We start from the raw sequence: 7668 nt of genomic DNA, 5'->3' as shown, positions 1-7668 counted from the left end.
TGTGTAGTAGTAGTCACAGCAGTACAGTATAGAGCATGAAGGACAGGACAGGAGGTGTCTGGCTGTGTAGTAGTAGTCACAGCAGTACAGTACAGAGCATGATGGGCAGTGAAGGAGGTGTCTGGCTGTGTAGTAGTAGTCACAGAAGTACAGTATAGAGCATGATGGACAGTGCAGGAAATGTCTGGCTGTGTAGTAGTGGTTACAGCAGTACAGTTTAGAGCATGATGGGCAGTGCAGGAGATAGCGGGCTGTGTAGTAGTAGTCACAGCAGTACAGTATAGAGCATTATGGACAGGACAGGAGGTGTCTGGCTGTGTAGTAGTAGTCACAGCAGTGCAGTATAGAGCATGAAGGACAGGACAGGAGGTGTCTGGCTGTGTAGTAGTAGTCACAGCAGTACAGTATAGAGCATGAAGGACAGGACAGGAGGTGTCTGGCTGTGTAGTAGTAGTCACAGCAGTACAGTACAGAGCATGATGGGCAGTGAAGGAGGTGTCTGGCTGTGTAGTAGTAGTCACAGAAGTACAGTATAGAGCATGATGGACAGTGCAGGAAATGTCTGGCTGTGTAGTAGTGGTTACAGCAGTACAGTTTAGAGCATGATGGGCAGTGCAGGAGATAGCGGGCTGTGTAGTAGTAGTCACAGCAGTACAGTATAGAGCATTATGGACAGTACAGGAGGTGTCTGGCTGTGTAGTAGTAGTCACAGCAGTACAGTATAGAGCACGATGGACAGTGCAGGAGGTGTCTGCCTGTGTAGTAGTAGTCACAGCAGTACAGTATACAGCATGAAGGGCAGTGCAGGAGGTGTCTGGCTGTGTAGTAGTAGTCACAGCAGTACAGTATAGAACATGATGGACAGTGCAGGAGATGTCTGCCTGTGTAGTAGTAGTCACAGCAGTACAGTATAGAGCATGATGGACAGGACAGGAGGTGTCTGGCTGTGTAGTAGTAGTCACAGCAGTACAGTATAGAGCATGATGGACAGTACAGCAGGTGTCTGGCTGTGTAGTAGTAGTCACAGCAGTACAGTATAGAGCATGATGGACAGGACAGGAGATGTCTGGCTGTGTAGTAGTAGTTACAGCAGTACAGTATAGAGCATGATGGGCAGTACAGGAGGTGTCTGGCTGTGTAGTAGTAGTCACAGTAGTACAGTATAGAGCATGATGGACAGGAAAGGAGATGTCTGGCTCTGTAGTAGGGGTTACAGCAGTACAGTTTAGAGCATGATGGGCAGTGCAGGAGATAGCGGGCTGTGTAGTAGTAGTCACAGCAGTACAGTATAGAGCATTATGGACAGTACAGGAGGTGTCTGGCTGTGTAGTAGTAGTTACAGCAGTACAGTATAGAGCATGATGGACACTGCAGGAGGTGTCTGGCTGTGTAGTAGTAGTCACAGCAGTACAGTATAGAGCACGATGGACAGGACAGGAGGTGTCTGGGGGTGTAGTAGTAGTTACAGCAGTACAGTATAGAGCATAATGGACAGGGCAGGAGATGGCGGGCTGTGTAGTAGTAGTCACAGCAGTGTAGCACACAGCTACCCTGCTGATCACCTGCATGCTATGGTGCCATCTAGTGGCCAGTTATACGAGGAGCAGCATCATTAGTTGTGTGCAGCAAACCCTTTACGTTTATCACTGGGGCCTCACTCTCTAATCCCTAATAATCATTTATCCGCAGTTTAGGAAGAGGTACCTGTTACCCCTGTTCTGGGGGGGTGGGGATATTTAGGAAACACTTGAGAAATCATGAGTTGACTTTCCTTGGAACGACAGAAGATGAATAGTTTGTGACCTATGGAGAGAATTTTAGGAAATGGAACAAAAGAAGAAAAATTCCTCATCTTTATGTTGCACACAGATCCCTGGCACAGAGCTGGCAGTGGCTGGCACACGGGGGCTGGCACTGTCACCACCCGGCACCTGGCACACACACAACTTATAGAATACATTCTTATTTTTGGAAGACGAGAAACTTGTGAATGAAAATAGCAGCGGAGAAAGGGAGGAGGAGAAAGCACAAGTACCATATATCTGAGAGGAGAGGGGACTCAAGGACACAGAGCAGATCTCTACTGCCGGGAAATACACTGCAGCCTCCACCAGACATCCACATGTCACAGGATTATATACTGCCATACCCAACATTCACTCATGTCTAATAATGGAAGCGCTATGTACCTTACATACAGCATAGAGACAGCACCATATAGAAGTGGAGGAACTGCAGGTATAAAAGGAAGGTCAGCTGTCATGTACATAAGTACTATAATACTGCCGCCTATGTACAAGAATATAACTACTATAATACTGCCCCCTATGTACAAGAATATAACTACTATAATACTGCCCCCTATGTACAAGAATATAACTACTATAATACTGCCCCCTATGTACAAGAATATAACTACTATAATACTGCCCCCTATGTACAAGAATATAACTACTATAATACTGCCCCCTATGTAGAAGAATATAGCTACTATAATACTGCCCCCTATGTACAAGAATATAACTACTATAATACCGCCTCCTATGTACAAGATTATAACTACTATAATACTGCCCCCTATGTACAAGAATATAACTACTATAATACTGCCCCCTATGTACAAGAATATAACTACTATAATACTGCCCCCTATGTACAAGCATATAACTACTATAATACTGCCCCCTATGTACAAGAATATAACTACTATAATACTGCCCCCTATGTACAAGAATATAACTACTATAATACTGCCCCCTATGTACAAGAATATAACTACTATAATACTGCCCCCTATGTAGAAGAATATAGCTACTATAATACTGCCCCCTATGTACAAGAATATAACTACTATAATACCGCCTCCTATGTACAAGATTATAACTACTATAATACTGCCCCCTATGTACAAGAATATAACTACTATAATACTGCCCCCTATGTACAAGAATATAACTACTATAATACTGCCCCCTATGTACAAGCATATAACTACTATAATACTGCCCCCTATGTACAAGAATATAACTACTATAATGAAGGGAAAAAAGAAAAGAAAAATAATGGTATCGGCTCACCCCAATGTAGCAGCAGCTTGTGTTCGACGTGAAATCAGGCCAGGTGCACGGAATATTCCCACTCACTGGTCCGGCAGTCCACAGTGATATACTTCATGGTGAAAGGAAAACGGAGGAGAAAAGGATCGGGAATCCGGCAGCCATACAAGAATGTCCAAGGGTAAAACGACTTCTTAAAAAAGTATTCCAAAAAGGTTTATTTCAACAAAGTTAAAAACATCACTAGCCCACATGCTAGGGTATGGACACAGAGGCAGGCAGACAAAAGAAACACAGCACAGTGTGGTGGAGGTAACGCGTTTCGGACTTTGTAAGCGTCTTAGTCCTTAATCATACCAGATTAAGTATGATTAAGGACTAAGACGCTTACAAAGTCCGAAACGCGTTACCTCCACCACACTGTGCTGTGTTTCTTTTGTCTGCCTGCCTCTGTGTCCATACCCTAGCATGTGGGCTAGTGATGTTTTTAACTTTGTTGAAATAAACCTTTTTGGAATACTTTTTTAAGAAGTCGTTTTACCCTTGGACATTCTTGTATGGCTGCCCCCTATGTACAAGAATATAACTACTATAATACTGCCCCCTATGTACAAGAATATAACTACTATAATACTGCCCCCTATGTACAAGCATATAACTACTATAATACTGCCCCCTATGTACAAGAATATAACTACTATAATACTGCCCCCTATGTACAAGAATATAACTACTATAATACTGCCTCCTATGTACAGGAATATAACTACTATAATACTGCCCCCTATGTACAGGAATATAACTACTATAATACTGCCCCCTATGTACAAGAATATAACTACTATAATATTGCCCCCAATGTACAGGAATATAGCTACTATAATACTGCCCCCTATGTACAAGAATATAACTACTATAATACTGCCCCCTATGTACAGGAATATAGCTACTATAATACTGCCCCCTATGTACAGGAATATAACTACTATAATACTGCCCCCTATGTACAAGAATATAACTACTATAATACTGCCCCGATGTACAGGAATATAACTACTATAATACTGCCCCCTATGTACAAGAATATAACTACTGTAATACTACCCCCTATGTACAAGAATATAACTACTATAATACTGCCCTCTATGTACAGGAATATAACTACTATAATACCGCCCCCTATGTACAAGAATATAACTACTATAATACTGCCCCCTACGTACAGGAATATAGCTACTATAATACTGCCCCCTATGTACAGGAATATAACTACTATAATACCGCCCCCTATGTACAAGAATATAACTACTATAATACTGCCCCGATGTACAGGAATATAACTACTATAATACTGCCCCCTATGTACAAGAATATAACTACTGTAATACTACCCCCTATGTACAAGAATATAACTACTATAATACTGCCCCCTATGTACAAGAATATGACTAATATAGACTATTTATAAGTATTAAGGGAGAAATAAATATTAATACATATATTAGGAGATGTTATGGATGGTACTTAAAGGGGAGCTCTAATCACATCTGGGCTGTTACACTTCTGTACAGGAGCTGAATACAAAAATAGAGCAGGTTTTATTTGCTGACTGATAATGGACTGTGTGTCTGGCGGTGTAAATTTATGCCCCTCGCTAATACTACAGCGCTCAGCAGACTATTAAGCTGCAACTTCTCAGTAATAACCAGGGCTATAAAAAGACGTAAACTCAGAATTACCGATACTACGAGGCCATTAGGCAGATTCAGGCGGTAACATCTGGAAGTTGTTAACATCTAGTGGTGTAAGTCACGGCATTAGAAGGAGACGAGGTGGCGGTACATAAAACGAGGACAAGTGTTTAATTCTTGTATAATGAATACTGCCTCAACTTTCTATTACAATGAATTTATTAGTTCCTTCCTATTGAGAGGATCTCCACTTTTGTCTTACGGGATGACAACCATCATGTTTACATTTGTTGGGTGAAGTATACTGGGGATTTCTGGATTCTGGTCTACACATTCCCTTTAAGATAAACCGGTCCTAGATTTTAGTTGTCTCCTCAATTCTATGCTGTAGGATATTATTACCTGGATGGTTATCAAAAGTCAGCCAACTGGGCCCATAACCACATGGCGTATGCGTCGAAACTAATTTGGGCCACCACCACATTACTGAGGAATTACCTGAGGTTGGCCTCCACCTGACTTATCATGGCCCCAACCCAATGCCTTTCCATCATGGAGGTGAGCCATGTACAAGCTTTCAGAACCCGAAACCAAATGGGGAAGGACCAGCCTCATTTGGGTCCTCTCTTTGAAGGCTTAGTATTGTATGTTTCTCCTAGCTAAGTCTAGAATGGGGTAGAGAGGCGGTGAAACTAATTTGGGCCACCACCACATTACTGAGGAATTACCTTAGGTTGGCCTCCACCTGACTTATCATGGCCCCAACCCAATGCCTTTCCATCATGGAGGTGAGCCATGTACAAGCTTTCAGAACCCGAAACCAAATGGGGTAGGACCAGCCTCATTTGGGTCCTCTCTTTGAAGGCTTAGTATTGTATGTTTCTCCTAGCTAAGTCTAGAATGGGGTAGAGAGGCGGTGAAACTAATTTGGGCCACCACCACATTACCAAGGAATTACTTGAGGTTGGCCTCCACTGGACTTATCATGGCCCCAACCCAATGCCTTTCCATCATGGAGGTGGGCCATGTACAAGCTTTCAGAACCCCAAACCAAATGGGGTAGGACCAGCCTCATTTGGGTCCTCTCTTTGAAGGCTTAGTATTGTATGTTTCTCCTAGCTAAGTCTAGAATGGGGTAGAGAGGCGGTGAAACTAATTTGGGCCACCACCACATTACCAAGGAATTACTTGAGGTTGGCCTCCACTGGACTTATCATGACCCCAACCCAAGCCTTTCCATCATGGGGGTGAGCCATGTACAAGCTTTCAGAACCCCAAACCAAATGGGGTAGGACCAGCCTCATTTGGGTCCTCTCTTTGAAGGCTTAGTATTGTACGTTTCTCCTAACTAAGTCTAGAATGGGGTAGAGAGGCGGTGAAACTAATTTGGGCCACTACCACATTACCGAGGAATTACTTGAGGTTGGCCTCCACTGGACTTATCATGGCCCCAACCCAATGCCTTTCCATCATGGAGGTGAGCCATGTACAAGCTTTCAGAACTCAAAACCAATTGGAGTAGGACCAGCCTCAGTTGAGTCCTCTCTTTGAAGGCTTAGTATTATATGTTTCTCCTAGCTAAGTCTAGAATGGGGTCGAGAGGTGTTCTTTTTGACGTTGGAAACCTGTGAAAGATTTCATTGCATAGTCATGGAATGGTCTTTGGATATTCTATACTGGACCTCTTCGGCCTGGGACCAAATTCTCACCTTGCAATTTGTCTACGGAGGTTAGACGAGACAGTTCCTCACCACCCAAAGGCTAATGAGTTGTGACCAACCACTATTATATTCACTCTTGGAAAGTCCAGAATGGAATAAAGTGATGGTGTTATCAAAGATGGAAATGTTATATTGGATGGTCTCGAATTGGCCATTGCTTGTCCACTATAGGACTTCTTGTCGTTAGGAATGATTTTCACCCAAATTCATTTCCTCATGAGAAGAAATTTGTAGAAATTGTTACCATTTATCACGTGGTGTAGGGTCAACACAGTTGTGTGTTCCTTTTTGGGCCCACTATTGTATCCTAGTAGAGTCCAGAAAGGTTCTACGTAAAGGGGGACTTTTTGAAAGATTTAATTTTAAAGCCAAGGAATGACCTGTGGTGGTTCTAGCCTGGGCCTCTTATGGTTGGGATCACATCCCTGATTAATTTCCCCTCATTGAGGAGATATCCAGCCAGATTTGAAGTTCAGGGATGGAATAACATACTCGATGGTTTTGACCCTTGTTGTCACAAAAGAGGTGAAGAACATGCTTTAGTTATTAAGGAACATCTCTACCAATCTCAGCCCCTACAATGACGAAGGCTTCAAGGATCTTATCTACTTACAAAAGACCTCTTTCTCTTTGTGGCCTTAAAAGACCCCATCGACGATGAAGAAGGAAGGACTAATTGAATTAATCTTTTATGTATATAACCGCATTTATCTACGAGTGGATTCTCGAGGAGGCTCTTTTTACCGCACTTTAAGAAACATCCCTTAAACAGCTACTTCTTCTGTGCCTTTAAGTGGGATCAAAATAATACTTAAGGAAGACATCTGGGGGAGATGGGAGAGGTTGGAGTATCATTTCCATCGGATGTGCTAATCTTGGATCTTTTATTGGAGGATGAAGGGGTTTCGAATTATTTTTTTAGAAAAAATAAAACTTAAAGAAAAAATGCAAGAGGGCAGATTCTTTATTAAAAACTATTTTAAGGAACGCAAAAACAAAAGAAGCCCATAAACAATTCCAACTATTTTTTTTTCCAAAAATATCTAAAAACAAATCGAAGGTCAATAGTCATCAGAGTCTTGTGGGTGCTCTGCACTGGGTCCCACTAGTAGAACAATAAGAGACCTTAGGAGCAGAAGTAACTTGAAAGGACCTGTATTAATTTCGGTTATTAATTTATTCTGGGAGCTTAGGTCTTTA

This window comes from Engystomops pustulosus, chromosome 6, assembly GCF_040894005.1.
Source record: "Engystomops pustulosus chromosome 6, aEngPut4.maternal, whole genome shotgun sequence".
Classification (NCBI taxonomy): domain Eukaryota; kingdom Metazoa; phylum Chordata; class Amphibia; order Anura; family Leptodactylidae; genus Engystomops; species Engystomops pustulosus.
Note: the sequence above shows the minus strand (reverse complement) of the source record.